Genomic DNA, 19,861 nt, shown 5'->3' with positions numbered 1-19,861 from the left:
TGGGTAGCCTTCCACAAGCATCCCACAATAAGTTGGGTGAGTGTTGGCCCATTCCTCCTGTCGGAGCTGGTGTAACTTAGTTGGGTTTGTAGGCCTCCTTGCTCGCACACGCTTTTTCAGTTCTGCCCACGCATTTTCTATAGGGTTGAGGTCAAGGCTTTGTGATGGCCACTCCAATACCTTGACTTTGTTGTCCTTAAGCCATTTTGCCACAACTTTGGAAGTATGCTTGGGGTCATTGTCTGTTTGGAAGCCCATTTACGACCAAGCTTTAACTTCATGACTGATGTCTTGAGATGTTGCTTCAATATCTCCACATAATTTTCCTACCTCATGAAGTCATCTATTTTGTGAAGTGCACCAGTCCCTCCTGCAGCAAAGCACCCGCACATCATGATGCTGCCACCCCGGTGCTTCACAGTAGGGGTGGTGTTCTTCGGCTTGCAAGCCCTTTTTCCTCCAAACATGACGATGGTCATTATGGTCAAACAGTTCTATTTTTGTTTCATCAGACCAGAGGACATTTCTCCAAAAAGTACGATCTTCGTCCATGTGTGCAGTTGCAAACTGTAGTCTGTTTTTTATGGGAGTTTTTGAGCAGTGGCTTTTTCCTTGCTGAGCGGCCTTTCATGATATGTTGAGATAAGGCTCATTTTACTGTGGATATAGATACTTTTGTACCTGTTTCTTCCAGCATCTTCACAAGGTCCTTTGCAGTTGTTCTGGGATTGATTTGCACTCTTCTCACCAAAGTACATTCATCTCTAGGAGACAGAATGCATCTACTTCCTGAGCCATATGATGGCTGCGTGGTCCCATGTTGTTTATACTCTCATACTTGTCACGCCCTGACCGTAGAGATCCTTTTATTCTCTATGTTTGTTTGGTCAGGGTGTGACTCGGTTGGGAAAGTCTATGCTTTCTGGTTCTTTTTTTTGGGCCGGGTATGATTCCTTATGGAGCTTCACGTTCGTTTTGTTGTTTATTGTTTTGTTGGCAACATTCTTTAAAATAAAGAAAAATGTACGCTCACTAACCTGCACCTTGGTCCGGTCATTTCCTTGAAGACGATTGTGACAAAACAACCCACCTCAAACGGACCAAGCAGCGTGGCCAGGAGGAGCAGACAGAGTGGACATGGGAAGACATTCTGGAAGGAAAGGGATCCTGGACGTGGGAGGAGATCCTGGCTGGAAAGGATCGCCTGCCGTGGAAGCAGGTGGAAGCAGCGAGGAAGGCGGAGGCAGCTAGTAAAGGGGCCCAGCGTTACACAGGGTCACGGCTGGCAAGGAAGACTGGGAGGCCACTCCAAAGGCCACTCCAAAATATTATTTTTGGGGGAGGCACACGGGGAGGTTGGCGGAGCTCACTCCCCGTGCTCACGGTTGGGAGCATGGTACTGTTCAGGCACCGTGTTATGCGGTGAAGCGCATGGTGTCTTCAGTGTGCGTTCACAGCCCGGAGCCAGCTCTCCGCATGTGTCGTGCTAGAGTGGGCATCCAGCCAGGACGGATTGTGCCAGCACAGCGCTCCTGGTCCCCGGTGCGCGTCTTCGGCCCAGGGTATCTTCCGCCGGCTCTGATCACTGTGTCTCCGGTGCGCAATCACAGCCCAGTGCGTCCTGTGCCTGCGCTCCGCACGTGCCGGGTCAAAGTGGGCATTCAGCCAGGACGAGCGGTGACAGCTTTAAGCACCAGATCTCCAGTGCTCCCCCACAGCCTGGTTCGACCTGTGCCTGCTCCACAGACCAGGCCTCCAGTATGTCTCCCCAGCCTGGTGAGTCCTGTGCCTGCTCCTAGGGCAGCGAGGGTCCCCAGTCCGGGGCCTGGGAGAGGGTCCCCAGTCTGGGGCCTGCGGAGAGGGTCCCCAGTCCGGGGCCTGCAGCGAGGGTTCTCAGTCCGGGGACTGTGGAGAGGGTCCCCAGTCCGGGGCCTGCAGCGAGGGTCCTCAGTCCGGGGCCTGCGGAGAGGGTCCCCAGTCCGGGGTAGGCGACGAGGGTCCCCGCACCAGATGCGCCACAAAAGTGGGGGGAGCCAGAGGTGGAGTGGGGTCTGCGTCCTTTACCAGAGCCGTCACCAAGATAGATGCCCACCCGGACCCAAAAGTGTGTGTGTGTGTGGGGGGGGGGGGTACTGTCAAGCCCTCACCGTAGAGATGCTTTTATTCTCTGTTTGTTTGGTCAGGGTGTGACTCGGAAAGTCTATGCTTTCTGGTTCTTTGTTTTTGACCAGGTATGATTCTCAATCATGGACAGCTGTCTATCGTTGTGTCTGAGTGGGAATCATACTGAGGCAGCCTTTTTTCCTTTTCTCGTTTGTGGGTTGTTGTCTTCGTTGAATGCATGTATTGCCTTACGGAGCTTCATGTTCGTTTTGTAGTTTACTGTTTTGTTGGCAACATTCTTTAAAATAAAGAAAAATTTACGCTCACCACACTGCACCTTGGTCCGTCCATTTCCTTGACGATGATTGTGACAGTACTATTGTTTGTACAGATGAACATGGCACCTTCAGGTGTTTGGGAATTGCTCCCAAGGTTGAACCAGACTTGTGGAGGACTACAGTTTTTTTCTGAGGTCTTGGTTGACATCCAATCCAATTCATTTTTCATTACAATCTACAGACATTTGAGTCTTCTGTAATCAATCCCGTCCCAACAGGTCCTTCGTGTCAATTGTCATTTTTCTAGACATTATTTTTGTTTTCAGGAACTGAAAGAGAGAGAGGTAAAACAGGTCAAAATAGACTTTCACAAGCTGTTTAACATCCTGTGTGACTGTGCTGTACAAACAGGATGCTGCTCCTCGGACACATTCAGACATCAACTGTGTCGGTCAGAGAACACGTTGCAGCTCTGCATTCATTTCTTCATTGTCTGTGGGACATTTTATTGTTTCTTTACTTTTGGAACCAAACTAACCATTAAATATTTACTCCTGTTACCTTGAGATACAATTCAACTGCAGGGTGAAAGGGAGGAACATTGGAACAACCAAAAGGTATGAACTGCTGTTAGTTACCAAGGAGGAACCCATCTGACAAACAACAAGAAGACGAGAGACTCCATACTGTTTACAGTGTTCATAAGGGTTTTACTGTATCAAACCAGAAGACGAGAGACTCCATACTGTTTACAGTGTTCATAAGGGTTTTACTGTATCAAACCAGAAGACGAGAGACTCCATACTGTTTACAGTGTTCATAAGGGTTTTACTGTATCAAACCAGAAGACGAGAGACTCCATACTGTTTACAGTGTTCATAAGGGTTTTACTGTATCAAACCAACGTTCTACAGATATCCACCGGAACCAAACTATTCTGACAATTATCTCAGTAGATTTGACTGACGTTGGAAGAGATGAGATCTATGTTTTCCCACCCTGCCGTCCTGTTCCTGTGGATTCAGAGTTCTAGTGGATGGATGCATCCTAAATGCCAGATTTATGACAGTAGTGAAGACTTGGAACACTTTCCCACCTGGATCTGCAGCCACATACCTCATCATGCAGAACGTTACACTGCTGCCTGTCAAGATGTCACAGCCATCGAGGAGGATCTACTTGGACTTCCCCCTAATATCAATACCCTCTGCATATATATGACACATGGTGAAAATAGATCCATGTCTCTGGGCTTTTTCTCTCAGTTTCAGGATCTGGAGTACCTGTACATTGATGGCTGTTTTACTCAAATTCTTCCAACTGGGAACAGTCACCTTCTAAATCTACAACATATGTACTTGATAGATAAATGGGGAACAGGCTCTGGGTGCTGTGATTGTCATATTGGGCCCCATACATTCATAGATCTAGTTAAGTTATGTGATTTGACCATACAGGGTTACAGGTTAACAGCAATGGCCCCAGATGTTTTCCATGGCATCCCTCAGTTACAAAGATTAATCATTAGTGAACCCTGTGTAGATGATTTGTCAGATATACTATGCAGAATAATGAATATAAAGTCACTTATAGAGCTAAAAATAGTAGCACCAGAGATACAATCGATAAACCAATCAAACTGCTCCATTTTAAACACCAACGAAAGCATGAAACCTGTTTTTAACAATCTAGCATTCTCTGACTTCTCATTTGTTGAAATAACACATATAGAGGAAGGTTCACTGGCTTGGCTCCAGAACCTCACAAGGTTAACAGGGGTTTTCAGCCAGGAAGTCCTACTGCACCTTCCCCTGTCTGGGATTCAGCAGATACAGGACTTCAGTTGCTATGGGATCAATGTCATTGATATTGAAAGTATCTGTAATGTTGTGTTTTTGCTTTCAATCAAGAAAATATTCGTAAACAATGCCAATACAAGCAGCCTCTCTATGTCCAGTGTTGAATTGTGCACTGGGCTAGAATATATGTATTTAAGTGTACCTTTGTCTTTCCATCCTACTACCCATTTGGAATGGAATTTTCTTTCCAGTCTCAAAAACCTTAACAAATTAGACATAGATTTCCTGAGAGATTAAAAACCCTGAGATTTGCTCCTTCCAAAAACAACCAATCACCTGGTTAACAAAACTCACTTTGTTAATCAATGTACAAATACTTTTTGCAAAACAATTGATCTGTCTTGTTAAGCTGCAGTATCTGGACTTGACACAGAATTTCATTTCAAACATTGAAGACTTTGCTTTCCTGGGATTGACAAATCTGGAGTCCTTGGACATTACAAGTAATAACATAACACAGATAAATGCAAACACATTTTATGGTTTACATAGTTTGACATGGTTAGACCTCAGGAACAATCCACTTATTCACAACATTGAGGCGATGTCTTTCACACACCTCATGTCTCTTAGACAAGTGTTTCTCGGGCAAGTGAACAATCCACTAACAGAACCTGTGATCAAGCTGAATCTGACACTTATATTTGGAGGAATTCTGAGTCAACTGACTCATCTGTACATTAGTTCAGCTATGAGGCCAATGCAGTTGACTATCGGCAGTAACATCACATCTAAACAGAACCTGAGTCTCCAGCTCAAAGGCCAGACGGTGTCATTTCAGGACTGTGACAGACCTTTCTTTCAGTCTGTAACCCATCTTCATGCTGATGCTGAAGAATTCCTTTGTGGATCTGAATTCATGGGAAAGTACTTCACGTCTGTGGAGACATTTGACTACAGATCGAAGCTTTCAGCGAAAAGGGTTGATTTATCATCAATTAATCAGCTGATTCACCTGAGGAAACTGACTCTACGACAGGTGGATCTTTTAATACAGCGTTCTGCCGACATCATTTTTCACAACTTGACCAAACTGGAGGTTGTGGAAATGTACCACTGCAGGATTTATTCTTTAGAGGGAGTTTAACTAAAGACTTGAAATCTTTGAAAACGTTGTATTTGCATATAGAGAACATTTATAATGTATTCTACAGCTTTACTGAACCCCTCTCTAGTCTTAAGTATTTGACGTTTAATAATTTACAGATGTTTTGCAGTTGTGACAATGCTTGGCTCATTACATGGGCCAAGGGGTACAGGCAGGTTGAAGTGATCATGCTTACTCCGTATACTAGTCCCGTTATGTATGCTTTGGAGGACTTGATATGCTTGTCGGACAATGGAATAGACACACCTAATTTTGTCAGGTACACAGAAGCCAACTGCACAACAGAGGAGGTTGGCTTTGTGCTCTTTGCTGCGACTGGCCTGGGAGTCCTGTTCTTCATGCTGGTGGTGTTCGTCCATAACATCACCCTTGGCTGGCTGTCGGAGGACATGCGGTCCAACACCAGGGGGCGCTACCACTACGATGTGTTTGTCTCCTATAGCGGGAAGGACGAGCGCTGGGTATTGAAGGAGCTGCTTCCCAATCTGGAGCAGAGGGGTCCTCCTTTCCTGCGCCTCTGTCTGCACAGCAGGGACTTCCAGCTGGGGAAGGACATTGTGGAGAACATCACAGACAGCCTCTACCGGAGCCGCCACACCCTCTGCCTAGTCAGCCGCAACTACCTGCTCAGTAACTGGTGCTCCCTGGAGATGAAGCTGGCCACCTACAGGCTGCAGGTGGAGCAAAGGGACATCCTCCTCCTGGTCTTCCTAGAGAAGATCCCCCCTCGCCGGCTGTCTGCCCACCACAGGCTGGCTCGCCTGCTGAAAACCAGGACTTATCTGGACTGGCCCCAGGACCCTAATCAGCACCAGGCATTCTGGGACAGACTGTGGGCTAAACTGAAACCTCTGTCTGAAACGTGATGTCAGAGGTTGATGTACTGTAAGACATTCTGGACTGAAATGTGTCACCAGAGGTTAATGTGGGACATTGTGCTAGTGCAGATGTAATGTTGACACATATGTTGAGGTATGGCATTTGTCGTTTAAAGTACTCCGTACAAATGTCAACCACTATTTGGGATTTGTTTTGACAATTCTGGTGAAGTCCTTTTAAATATTCTACCTGTAGTGTACTTTTTATGATTCTTCTGAAATAATCCTGTTTCAACTTCTTAGAAAAACATCCAATGCATTTTTTTTACTTCCCCAAGTTTGAACAGGTTCTGTTCGTATTTTTCAACACCTAATCGCTAACCCAAGTCTTTGTTTGTAAATGTGTTGCTAAGAGGAACTGAAAAAGGGATTTAGCTCTGTTTCTGTTTTACTACAGATAACAACCACTTTACTGCTGTGAATAACAATACATTAATGACCAATGACCATGACCCAGTTATTAATGACAATACATGAATGACCAATGACCATGAACCAGTTATTAATGACAATACATGAATGACCAATGACCATGAACCAGTTATTAATGACTATACATGAATAACCAATGACCATGAACCAGTTATTAATGACAATACATGAATGACCAATGACCATGAACCAGTTATTAATGACAATACATTAATGACCAATGACCATGTACCAGTTATTAATGACAATACATTAATGACCAATGACCATGTACCAGTTATTAATGACAATACATTAATGACCAATGACCATGAAGCAGTTATTAATGACAATACATTAATGACCAATGACCATGAACCAGTTATTAATGACAATACATGATCAATGACCATGAACCAGTTATTAATGACAATATATTAATGACCAATGACCATTAATCTGTTATTAATGACAATACATTAATGACCAATGACCATGAACCAGTTATTAATGACAATGTGACGGCCGGCCGCCCAACAACCTGCCCGCTTGACCCTATCCCCTCCTCTCTTCTCCAGACCATCTCCGGTGACCTTCTCCCTTACCTCACCTCGCTCATCAACTCATCCCTGACCGCTGGCTACGTCCCTCCCGTCTTCAAGAGAGCGAGAGTTGCACCCCTTCTGAAAAAACCTACACTCGATCCCTCCGATGTCAACAACTACAGACCAGTATCCCTTCTTTCTTTTCTCTCCAAAACTCTTGAACGTGCCGTCCTTGGCCAGCTCTCCCGCTATCTCTCTCAGAATGACCTTCTTGATCCAAATCAGTCAGGTTTCAAGACTAGTCATTCAACTGAGACTGCTCTTCTCTGTATCACGGAGGCGCTCCGCACTGCTAAAGCTAACTCTCTCTCCTCTGCTCTCATCCTTCTAGACCTATCGGCTGCCTTCGATACTGTGAACCATCAGATCCTCCTCTCCACCCTCTCCGAGTTGGGCATCTCCGGCGCGGCCCACGCTTGGATTGCGTCCTACCTGACAGGTCGCTCCTACCAGGTGGCGTGGCGAGAATCCGTCTCTCACCACGTGCTCTCACCACTGGTGTCCCCAGGGCTCTGTTCTAGGCCCTCTCCTATTCTCGCTATACACCAAGTCACTTGGCTCTGTCATAACCTCACATGGTCTCTCCTATCATTGCTATGCAGACGACACACAATTAATCTTCTCCTTTCCCCCTTCTGACGACCAGGTGGCGAATCGCATCTCTGCATGTCTGGCAGACATATCAGTGTGGATGACGGATCATCACCTCAAGCTGAACCTCGGCAAGACGGAGCTGCTCTTCCTCCCGGGGAAGGACTGCCCGTTCCATGATCTCGCCATCACGGTTGACAACTCCATTGTGTCCTCGTCCCAGAGCGCTAAGAACCTTGGCGTGATCCTGGACAACACCCTGTCGTTCTCAAATAACATCAAGGCGGTGGCCCGGTTCATGCTCTACAACATCCGCAGAGTACGACCCTGCCTCACACAGGAAGCGGCGCAGGTCCTAATCCAGGCACTTGTCATCTCCCGTCTGGATTACTGCAACTCGCTGTTGGCTGGGCTCCCTGCCTGTGCCATTAAACCCCTACAACTCATCCAGAACGCCGCAGCCCATCTGGTGTTCAACCTTCCCAAGTTCTCTCACGTCACCCCGCTCCTCCGCTCTCTCCACTGGCTTCCAGTTGAAGCTCGCATCCGCTACAAGACCATGGTGCTTGCCTACGGAGCTGTGAGGGGAACGGCACCTCAGTACCTCCAGGCTCTGATCAGGCCCTACACCCAAACAAGGGCACTGCGTTCATCCACCTCTGGCCTGCTCGCCTCCCTACCACTGAGGAAGTACAGTTCCCGCTCAGCCCAGTCAAAACTGTTCGCTGCTCTGGCCCCCCAATGGTGGAACAAACTCCCTCACGACGCCAGGACAGCGGAGTCAATCACCACCTTCCGGTGACACCTGAAACCCCACCTCTTTAAGGAATACCTAGGATAGGATAAAGTAATCCTTCTCACCCCCTTAAAAGACCTAGATGCACTATTGTAAAGTCGCTGTTCCACTGGATGTCATAAGGTGAAAGCACCAATTTGTAAGTCGCTCTGGATAAGAGTGTCTGCTAAATGACTTAAATGTAAATGTAATGTAAATGTAAAGATGATGAACCAGTTATTAATGACAATATATTAATGACCAATGACCATGAACCAGTTATTAATGACAATACATTAATGACCAATGACCATGAACCAGTTATTAATGACAATACATTAATGACCAATGACCATGAACCAGTTATTAATGACAATACATGACCAATGACCATGAACCAGTTATTAATGACAATATATTAATGACCAATGACCATGAACCAGTTATTAATGACAATATATTAATGACCAATGACCATGAACCAGTTATTAATGACAATACATTAATGACCAATGACCATGAACCAGTTAGACAATACATTAATGACCAAAGATGATGAACCAGTTATTAATGACAATACATTAATGACCAATGACCATGAACCAGTTATTAATGACAATACATGACCAAAGACCATTAATCTGTTATTAATGACAATACATTAATGACCAATGACCATGAACCAGTTATTAATGACAATACATTAATGACCAATGACCATGAACCAGTTATTAATGACAATACATTAAAGACCAAAGATGATGAACCAGTTATTAATGACAATACATGAATGACCAATGACCATGAACCAGTTATTAATGACAATACATGACCAAAGATGATGAACCAGTTATTAATGACAATACATTAATGACCAATGACCATGAACCAGTTATTAATGACAATACATGACCAAAGATGATGAACCAGTTATTAATGACAATACATTAATGACCAATGACCATGAGCCCCTCTGCCCAGAGCTGCCGGAGCCCCTCTGCCCAGAGCTGCCGGAGCCCCTCTGCCCAGAGCTGCCGGAGCCCCTCAGTCCAGACGCGCCGGAGCCCTTCAGCCCAGAGGCGCCGGAGCCCTTCAGCCCAGAGGCGCCGGAGCCCTTCAGCCCAGAGGCGCCGGAGCCCTTCAGCCCAGAGGCGCCGGAGCCCTTCAGCCCAGAGGCGCCAGAGCCCCTCAGCCCAGAGGCGCTGTCCCGAGCAGCTGCCCCTCTGTCCCGAGCTGCCCCTCTGTCCCGAGCAGCCCCTCAGTCCAGTGTCATTAAGTAGGGTCGCCGTGGCTAGGATGCCACGGAAGCGGACAAGGTGGGGGACTAAGACTACGGTGAAGTGGGGGCCACGTCCAGCACCAGAGCCGCCACCGCGGACAGATGCCCACCCAGACCCTCCCCAATAGGTTCAGGTTTTGCGGCCAGAGTCCGCACCTTGGGGGGGGGGGGGGGGTACTGTCACACCCTGACCATAGTTTGCTTTGTATGTTTCTATGTTTTGGTTGGTCAGGGTGTGATCTGAGTGGGCATTCTATGTTGGATGTCTTGTTTGTCTATTTCTATGTCTGGCCTGATATGGTTCTCAATCAGAGGCAGGTGTTAGTCATTGTCACTGATTGGGAACCATATTTAGGTAGCCTGGGTTTCACTGTGTGTTTGTGGGTGATTGTTCCTGTCTCTGTGTTTTGCACCAGATAGGACTGTTTTAGGTTTTCACACGTTTGTTGTTTTGTTAGTTTATTCGTGTACAGTTTCTTTATTAAAGTACAATGAATAACAACCACTCTGCATTTTGGTCCGCCTCTACTTCACCTAAAGAAAATCGTTACAGTGTTGCTAGTTGTTTAACTAAATGTGTTGCTAGTTGTTTAACTAAATGTGTTGCTAGTTGTTTAACTAAATGTGTTGCTAGTTGTTTTACTAAATGTGTTGCCAGTTTAACTAAATGTGTTGCTAGTTGTTTAACTAAAGGTGTTGCTTGATTGTAGCCTGTATATAGTTCACCACACATGTATTTGATATATTGTTTAACTCATGGGTGTGGGGTAGGTTGTTAGGAATATTATGAATCCCCCTTTCTGGACAATGAAGTCATTTTGTGAGTTGGAGGAAACCTAGTTTTATTGTTATTTCATCATTGTTTATGCTTTTGATAAAGGCATACAGCCAAAATGTTGGAAACTGGATTGTGTTTCTCTTTTTAAATAAAAAGCTATATGTCCCTGCATTAGAATTACTCATTTTATTGTTATATTCCAGAATGCCTCCATATTCTCTATTCTATAAGTTCTTAGATCTGACACGTGCAGAACAGATAACTGTCTCTAACTGAGGCCAGCTTTCAGCAGCTTGTCCAGGCTATCAATGCTCTGACTACAGTAGACCACAGAGTAAGCCTGATATGGCTGTTTAACCTCCATTATCATGGTATATGTTGGAGACTACACCCTTCTCAGTACTAGCCAAAGAGAAGCATCATGCCTCCAGCTGATGGTCAGGTTTTCACCGGAGGTAACCTTGCCTGAGGTCTGAAGAATTTGGCTGCTTGAGGCCTAAGCTTTTCAATTTATTTACCTTTATTTTACCAGGTACGTTGACTGAGAACACATTCTCGTTTACAGCAACGACCTGGGGAATAGTTACCAGGGAGAGGAATGTGCTAATTGGAAGCTTGGTACGATTAAGTGGCCATGATGGGATGCAGGGTGGTATGGGATGCAGGGTGGTATGTGATGCAGGGTGGTATGGGATGCATGGTGGTATGGGATGCATGGTGGTATGGGATGCAGGGTGGTATGGGATGTAGTGGGGTATGGGATGCATGGTGGTATGGGATGTAGTGGGGTATGGGATGCATGGTGGTATGGGATGTAGTGGGGTATGGGATGCATGGTGGTTTGGGATGCATGGTGGTATGGGATGTAGTGGGGTATGGGATGCATGGTGGTATGGGATGCATGGTGGTATGGGATGCAGGGTGGTATGGGATGTAGTGGGGTGTGGGATGCATGGTGGTATGGTGGTATGGGATGCATGGTGGTATGGAATGCATGGTGGTATGGATGGTGGTGGTATGGGTGGTATGGGATGCATGGTGGTATGGGATGCATGGGTGGTATGGGATGCATGGTGGTATGGATGCATGGTGGTATGGGATGCATGGTGGTATGGTGGTATGGGATGCAGGGTGGTATGGGATGCAGGGTGGTATGGGATGCAGGGTGGTATGGGATGCATGGTGGTATGGGATGCATGGTGGTATGGGATGCATGGTGGTATGGGATGCATGGTGGTATGGTGGTATGGTGATGCATGGTGGTATGGGATGCAGGGTGGTATGGGATGCATGGTGGTATGGGATGCAGGGTGGTATGGGGCATGGTGGTATGGGATGCATGGTGGTATGGGATGCATGGTGGTATGGTGGTATGGGATGCATGGTGGTATGGGATGCATGGTGGTATGGGATGCATGGTGGTATGGGATGCATGGTGGTATGGTGGTATGGGATGCAGGGTGGTATGGGATGCATGGTGGTATGGTGGTATGGGATGCAGGGTGGTATGGGATGCATGGTGGTATGGATGCATGGTGGTATGGGATGCAGGGTGGTATGGGATGCATGGTGGTATGGGGGATGCATGGTGGTATGGGATGCATGGTGGTATGGGATGCATGTTGGTATGGGATGCATGGTGGTATGGGATGCATGGTGGTATGGGATGCATGGTGGTATGGTGGTATGGGATGCATGGTGGTATGGGATGCATGGTGGTATGGGATGCATGGTGGTATGGGATGCATGGTGGTATGGGATGCATGGTGGTATGGTGGTATGGGATGCATGGTGGTATGGGATGCATGGTGGTATGGGATGCATGGTAGTATGGGATGCATGGTGGTATGGGATGCATGGTGGTATGGTGGTTTGGGATGCAGGGTGGTATGGTGGTATGGGATGCATGGTGGTATGGGATGCAGGGTGGTATGGTGGTATGGTGGTATGGGATGCATGGTGGTATGGTGGTATGGGATGCATGGTGGTATGGGATGCAAGGTGGTATGGTGGTATGGTGGTATGGGATGCATGGTGGTATGGTGGTATGGGATGCAGGGTGGTATGTGATGCAGGGTGGTATGGGATGCATGGTGGTATGGGATGCATGGTGGTATGGGATGCAGGGTGGTATGGGATGTAGTGGGGTATGGGATGCATGGTGGTATGGGATGTAGTGGGGTATGGGATGCATGGTGGTATGGGATGTAGTGGGGTATGGGATGCATGGTGGTTTGGGATGCATGGTGGTATGGGATGTAGTGGGGTATGGGATGCATGGTGGTATGGGATGCATGGTGGTATGGGATGCAGGGTGGTATGGGATGTAGTGGGGTGTGGGATGCATGGTGGTATGGTGGTATGGGATGCATGGTGGTATGGAATGCATGGTGGTATGGTGGTATGGGATGCATGGTGGTATGGGATGCATGGTGGTATGGGATGCATGGTGGTATGGTGGTATGGGATGCATGGTGGTATGGGATGCATGGTGGTATGGGATGCATGGTGGTATGGTGGTATGGGATGCAGGGTGGTATGGGATGCAGGGTGGTATGGAATGCAGGGTGGTATGGGATGCATGGTGGTATGGGATGCATGGTGGTATGGGATGCATGGTGGTATGGGATGCATGGTGGTATGGTGGTATGGGATGCATGGTGGTATGGGATGCAGGGTGGTATGGGATGCATGGTGGTATGGGATGCAGGGTGGTATGGGATGCATGGTGGTATGGGATGCATGGTGGTATGGGATGCATGGTGGTATGGTGGTATGGGATGCATGGTGGTATGGGATGCATGGTGGTATGGGATGCATGGTGGTATGGGATGCATGGTGGTATGGTGGTATGGGATGCAGGGTGGTATGGGATGCATGGTGGTATGGTGGTATGGGATGCAGGGTGGTATGGGATGCATGGTGGTATGGGATGCATGGTGGTATGGGATGCAGGGTGGTATGGGATGCATGGTGGTATGGGATGCATGGTGGTATGGGATGCATGTTGGTATGGGATGCATGGTGGTATGGGATGCATGGTGGTATGGGATGCATGGTGGTATGGTGGTATGGGATGCATGGTGGTATGGGATGCATGGTGGTATGGGATGCATGGTGGTATGGGATGCATGGTGGTATGGGATGCATGGTGGTATGGTGGTATGGGATGCATGGTGGTATGGGATGCATGGTGGTATGGGATGCATGGTAGTATGGGATGCATGGTGGTATGGGATGCATGGTGGTATGGTGGTATGGGATGCAGGGTGGTATGGTGGTATGGGATGCATGGTGGTATGGGATGCAGGGTGGTATGGTGGTATGGTGGTATGGGATGCATGGTGGTATGGTGGTATGGGATGCATGGTGGTATGGGATGCAAGGTGGTATGGTGGTATGGTGGTATGGGATGCATGGTGGTATGGTGGTATGGGATGCATGGTGGTATGGGATGCAGGGTGGTATGGTGATGCATGGTGGTATGGGATGCAGGGTGGTATGGTGGTATGGTGGTATGGGATGCATGGTGGTATGGGTGGTATGGGATGCAGGGTGGTATGGGATGCATGGTGGTATGGGATGCATGGTGGTATGGGATGCATGGTGGTATGGGATGCATGGGTGGTATGGGATGCATGGTGGTATGGGATGCATGGTGGTATGGGATGCATGGTGGTATGGGATGCATGGTGGTATGGGATGCATGGTGGTATGGGATGCATGGTGGTATGGTGGTATGGGATGCATGGTGGTATGGGATGCATGGTGGTATGGGATGCATGGTGGTATGGGATGCATGGTGGTATGGTGGTATGGGATGCATGGTGGTATGGGATGCATGGTGGTATGGATGGATGCATGGTGGTATGGGATGCATGGTGGTGCATGGTGGTATGGGATGCATGGTGGTATGGGATGCATGGTGGTATGGGTGGTATGGGATGCAGGGTGGTATGGGATGCATGGTGGTATGGGATGCATGGTGGTATGGTGATGGATGCATGGTGGTATGGGATGCATGGTGGTATGGGATGCATGGTGGTATGGGATGCATGGTTGGTATGGGATGCATGGTGGTATGGGATGCATGGTGGTATGGGATGCATGGTGGTATGGTGGTATGGGATGCATGGTGGTGGTATGGGATGCATGGTGGTATGGGATGCATGGTGGTATGGGATGCATGGTGGTATGGGATGCATGGTGGTATGGTGGTATGGGATGCATGGTGGTATGGGATGCATGGTGGTATGGGATGCATGGTAGTATGGGATGCATGGTGGTATGGGATGCATGGTGGTATGGTGGTATGGGATGCAGGGTGGTATGGTGGTATGGGATGCATGGTGGTATGGGATGCAGGGTGGTATGGTGGTATGGTGGTATGGGATGCATGGTGGTATGGTGGTATGGGATGCATGGTGGTATGGGATGCAAGGTGGTATGGTGGTATGGTGGTATGGGATGCATGGTGGTATGGTGGTATGGGATGCATGGTGGTATGGGATGCAGGGTGGTATGTGATGCATGGTGGTATGGGATGCAGGGTGGTATGGTGGTATGGTGGTATGGGATGCATGGTGGTATGGTGGTATGGGATGCAGGGTGGTATGGGATGCATGGTGGTATGGGATGCATGGTGGTATGGGATGCAGGGTGGTATGGGATGCATGGTGGTATGGGATGCATGGTGGTATGGGATGCATGGTGGTATGGGATGCATGTTGGTATGGGATGCATGGTGGTATGGGATGCATGGTGGTATGGGATGCATGGTGGTATGGTGGTATGGGATGCATGGTGGTATGGGATGCATGGTGGTATGGGATGCATGGTGGTATGGGATGCATGGTGGTATGGGATGCATGGTGGTATGGTGGTATGGGATGCATGGTGGTATGGGATGCATGGTGGTATGGGATGCATGGTAGTATGGGATGCATGGTGGTATGGGATGCATGGTGGTATGGTGGTATGGGATGCAGGGTGGTATGGTGGTATGGGATGCATGGTGGTATGGGATGCAGGGTGGTATGGTGGTATGGTGGTATGGGATGCATGGTGGTATGGTGGTATGGGATGCATGGTGGTATGGGATGCAAGGTGGTATGGTGGTATGGTGGTATGGGATGCATGGTGGTATGGTGGTATGGGATGCATGGTGGTATGGGATGCAGGGTGGTATGTGATGCATGGTGGTATGGGATGCAGGGTGGTATGGTGGTATGGTGGTATGGGATGCAGGGTGGTATGGTGGAACCAGTTATTAATGACTATACATGAATAACCAATGACCATGAACCAGTTATTAATGACAATACATTAATGACCAATGACCATTAATCTGTTATTAATGACAATACATTTATGACCAATGACCATGAACCAGTTATTAATGACAATACATTAATGACCAATGACCATGAACCAGTTATTAATGACAATATATTAATGACCAATGACCATGAATCTGTTATTAATGACAATACATGACCAAAGATGATGAACCAGTTATTAATGACAATACATGACCAATGACCATGAACCAGTTATTAATGACAATATATTAATGACCAATGACCATGAACCAGTTATTAATGACAATATATGAATGACCAATGACCATGAATCTGTTATTAATGACAATACATGAATAACCAATGACCATGAACCAGGTATTAATGACAATACATGACCAAAGATGATGAACCAGTTATTAATGACAATACATTAATGACCAATGACCATGAACCAGTTATTAATGACAATACATGACCAAAGATGATGAACCAGTTATTAATGACAATACATTAATGACCAATGACCATGAACCAGTTATTAATGACAATACATGACCAAAGATGATGAACCAGTTATTAATGAGAATACATGAATAACCAATGACCATGAACCAGTTATTAATGACAATACATTAATGACCAATGACCATGAACCAGTTATTAATGACAATACATGACCAAAGATGATGAACCAGTTATTAATGACAATACATTAATGACCAATGACCATGAGCCCCTCTGCCCAGAGCTGCCGGAGCCCCTCAGTCCAGAGCGCCGGAGCCCTTCAGCCCAGAGGCGCCGGAGCCCTTCAGCCCAGAGGCGCCGGAGCCCTTCAGCCCAGAGGCGCCGGAGCCCTTCAGCCCAGAGGCGCCGGAGCCCTTCAGCCCAGAGGCGCCAGAGCCCTTCAGCCCAGAGGCGCCAGAGGATGCTTCAGCCCAGAGGCGCCAGAGCCCCTCAGCCCAGAGGCGCTGTCCCGAGCAGCTGCCCCTCTGTCCCGAGCTGCCCCTCTGTCCCGAGCTGCCCCTCTGTCCCGAGCTGCCCCTCAGTCGTGTCATTAAGTAGGGTCGCCGTGGCTAGGATGCCACGGAAGCGGACAAGGTGGGGGACTAAGACTACGGTGAAGTGGGGGCCACGTCCAGCACCAGAGCCGCCACCGCGGACAGATGCCCACCCAGACCCTCCCCAATAGGTTCAGGTTTTGCGGCCAGAGTCCGCACCTTGGGGGGTACTGTCACACCCTGACCATAGTTTGCTTTGTATGTTTCTATGTTTTGGTTGGTCAGGGTGTGATCTGAGTGGGCATTCTATGTTGGATGTCTTGTTTGTCTATTTCTATGTCTGGCCTGATATGGTTCTCAATCAGAGGCAGGTGTTAGTCATTGTCACTGATTGGGAACCATATTTAGGTAGCCTGGGTTTCACTGTGTGTTTGTGGGTGATTGTTCCTGTCTCTGTGTTTTGCACCAGATAGGACTGTTTTAGGTTTTCACACGTTTGTTGTTTTGTTAGTTTATTCGTGTACAGTTTCTTTATTAAAGTACAATGAATAACAACCACTCTGCATTTTGGTCCATACTCTACTTCACCTAAAGAAAATCGTTACAGTGTTGCTAGTTGTTTAACTAAATGTGTTGCTAGTTGTTTAACTAAATGTGTTGCTAGTTGTTTAACTAAATGTGTTGCTAGTTGTTTAACTAAATGTGTTGCTAGTTGTTTAACTAAATGTGTTGCTAGTTGTTTTACTAAATGTGTTGCCAGTTTAACTAAATGTGTTGCTAGTTGTTTAACTAAAGGTGTTGCTTGATTGTAGCCTGTATATAGTTCACCACACATGTATTTGATATATTGTTTAACTCATGGGTGTGGGGTAGGTTGTTAGGAATATTATGAATCCCCTTTCTGGACAATGAAGTCATTTTTGTGAGTTGGAGAAACCTAGTTTTATTGTTATTTCATCATTGTTTATGCTTTTGATAAAGGCATACAGCCAAAATGTTGGAAACTGGATTGTGTTTCTCTTTTAAATAAAAAGCTATATGTCCCTGCATTAGAATTACTCATTTTATTGTTATATTCCAGAATGCCTCCATATTCTCTATTCTATAAGTTCTTAGATCTGACACGTGCAGAACAGATAACTGTCTCTAACTGAGGCCAGCTTTCAGCAGCTTGTCCAGGCTATCAATGCTCTGACTACAGTAGACCACAGAGTAAGCCTGATATGGCTGTTTAACCTCCATTATCATGGTATATGTTGGAGACTACACCCTTCTCAGTACTAGCCAAAGAGAAGCATCATGCCTCCAGCTGATGGTCAGGTTTTCACCGGAGGTAACCTTGCCTGAGGTCTGAAGAATTTGGCTGCTTGAGGCCTAAGCTTTTCAATTTATTTACCTTTATTTTACCAGGTACGTTGACTGAGAACACATTCTCGTTTGGGAACACCTGGGGAATAATTACCAGGGAGAGGAATGTGCCAATTGGAAGCTTGGTATTAAGTGGCCATGATGGGATGCAGGGTGGTATGGGATGCAGGGTGGTATGTGATGCAGGGGTATGGGATGCATGGTGGTATGGGATGCATGGTGGTATGGGATGCAGGGTGGTATGGGATGTAGTGGGGTATGGGATGCATGGTGGTATGGGATGTAGTGGGGTATGGGATGCATGGTGGTATGGGATGCATGGTGGTATGGGATGCATGGTGGTATGGTGGTATGGGATGCATGGTGGTATGGGATGCATGGTGGTATGGGATGCATGGTGGTATGGGATGCATGGTGCATGGTGGTATGGGATGCATGGTGGTATGGGATGCATGGTGGTATGGGATGCATGGTGGTATGGTGGTATGGGATGCAGGGTGGTATGGGATGCAGGGTGGTATGGGATGCAGGGTGGTATGGGACGCATGGTGGTATGGGATGCAGGGTGGTATGGGATGCATGGTGGTATGGGATGCATGGTGGTATGGGATGCATGGTGGTATGGGATGCATGGTGGTATGGTGGTATGGGATGCATGGTGGTATGGGATGCAGGGTGGTATGGGATGCATGGTGGTATGGGATGCAGGGTGGTATGGGATGCATGGTGGTATGGGATGCATGGTGGTATGGGATGCATGGTGGTATGGGATGCATGGTGGTATGGTGGTATGGGATGCAGGGTGGTATGGTGGTATGGGATGCATGGTGGTATGGGATGCAGGGTGGTATGGGACGCATGGTGGTATGGGATGCAGGGTGGTATGGGATGCAGGGTGGTATGGGATGCATGGTGGTATGGGATGCATGGTGGTATGGGATGCATGGTGGTATGGGATGCATGGTGGTATGGGATTCATGGTGGTATGGGATGCATGGTGGTATGGGATGCATGGTGGTATGGGATGCATGGTGGTATGGGATGCATGTTGGTATGGGATGCATGGTGGTATGGGATGCATGGTGGTATGGGATGCATGGTGGTATGGTGGTATGGGATGCATGGTGGTATGGGATGCAGGGTGGTATGGTGGTATGGTGGTATGGGATGCATGGTGGTATGGGATGCAGGGTGGTATGGTGGTATGGTGGTATGGGATGCATGGTGGTATGGGATGCATGGTGGTATGGTGGTATGGGATGCATGGTGGTATGGGATGCATGGTGGTATGGTGGTATGGGATGCATGGTGGTATGGGATGCAGGGTGGTATGGGGTGGCAGGGTAGCCTAGTGGTTAGAGCGTTGGACTAGTAACCGGAAGGTTGCAAGTTCAACCCCCCGAGCTGACAAGGTACAAATCTGTCGTTCTGCCCCTGAACAGGCAGTTAACCCACTGTTCCCAGGCCGTCATTGAAAATAAGAATTTGTTCTTAACTGACTTGCCTGGTTAAATAAAGGTAAAATTA

At 47.5% G+C, this 19,861-nt stretch overlaps 1 pseudogene; it reads left to right on the top strand.

Moving 5' to 3' along the window:
• Positions 1 to 2,754: 2,754 nt before the first annotated feature.
• LOC135564785 (toll-like receptor 13) lies at positions 2,755 to 7,687 on the top strand (annotated as a pseudogene).
• Positions 7,688 to 19,861: the final 12,174 nt, after the last annotated feature.

Source organism: Oncorhynchus nerka, linkage group LG26 (assembly GCF_034236695.1).
Source record: "Oncorhynchus nerka isolate Pitt River linkage group LG26, Oner_Uvic_2.0, whole genome shotgun sequence".
Lineage (NCBI taxonomy): Eukaryota > Metazoa > Chordata > Actinopteri > Salmoniformes > Salmonidae > Oncorhynchus > Oncorhynchus nerka.
This window is presented reverse-complemented; position numbering and strand designations above follow the sequence as displayed.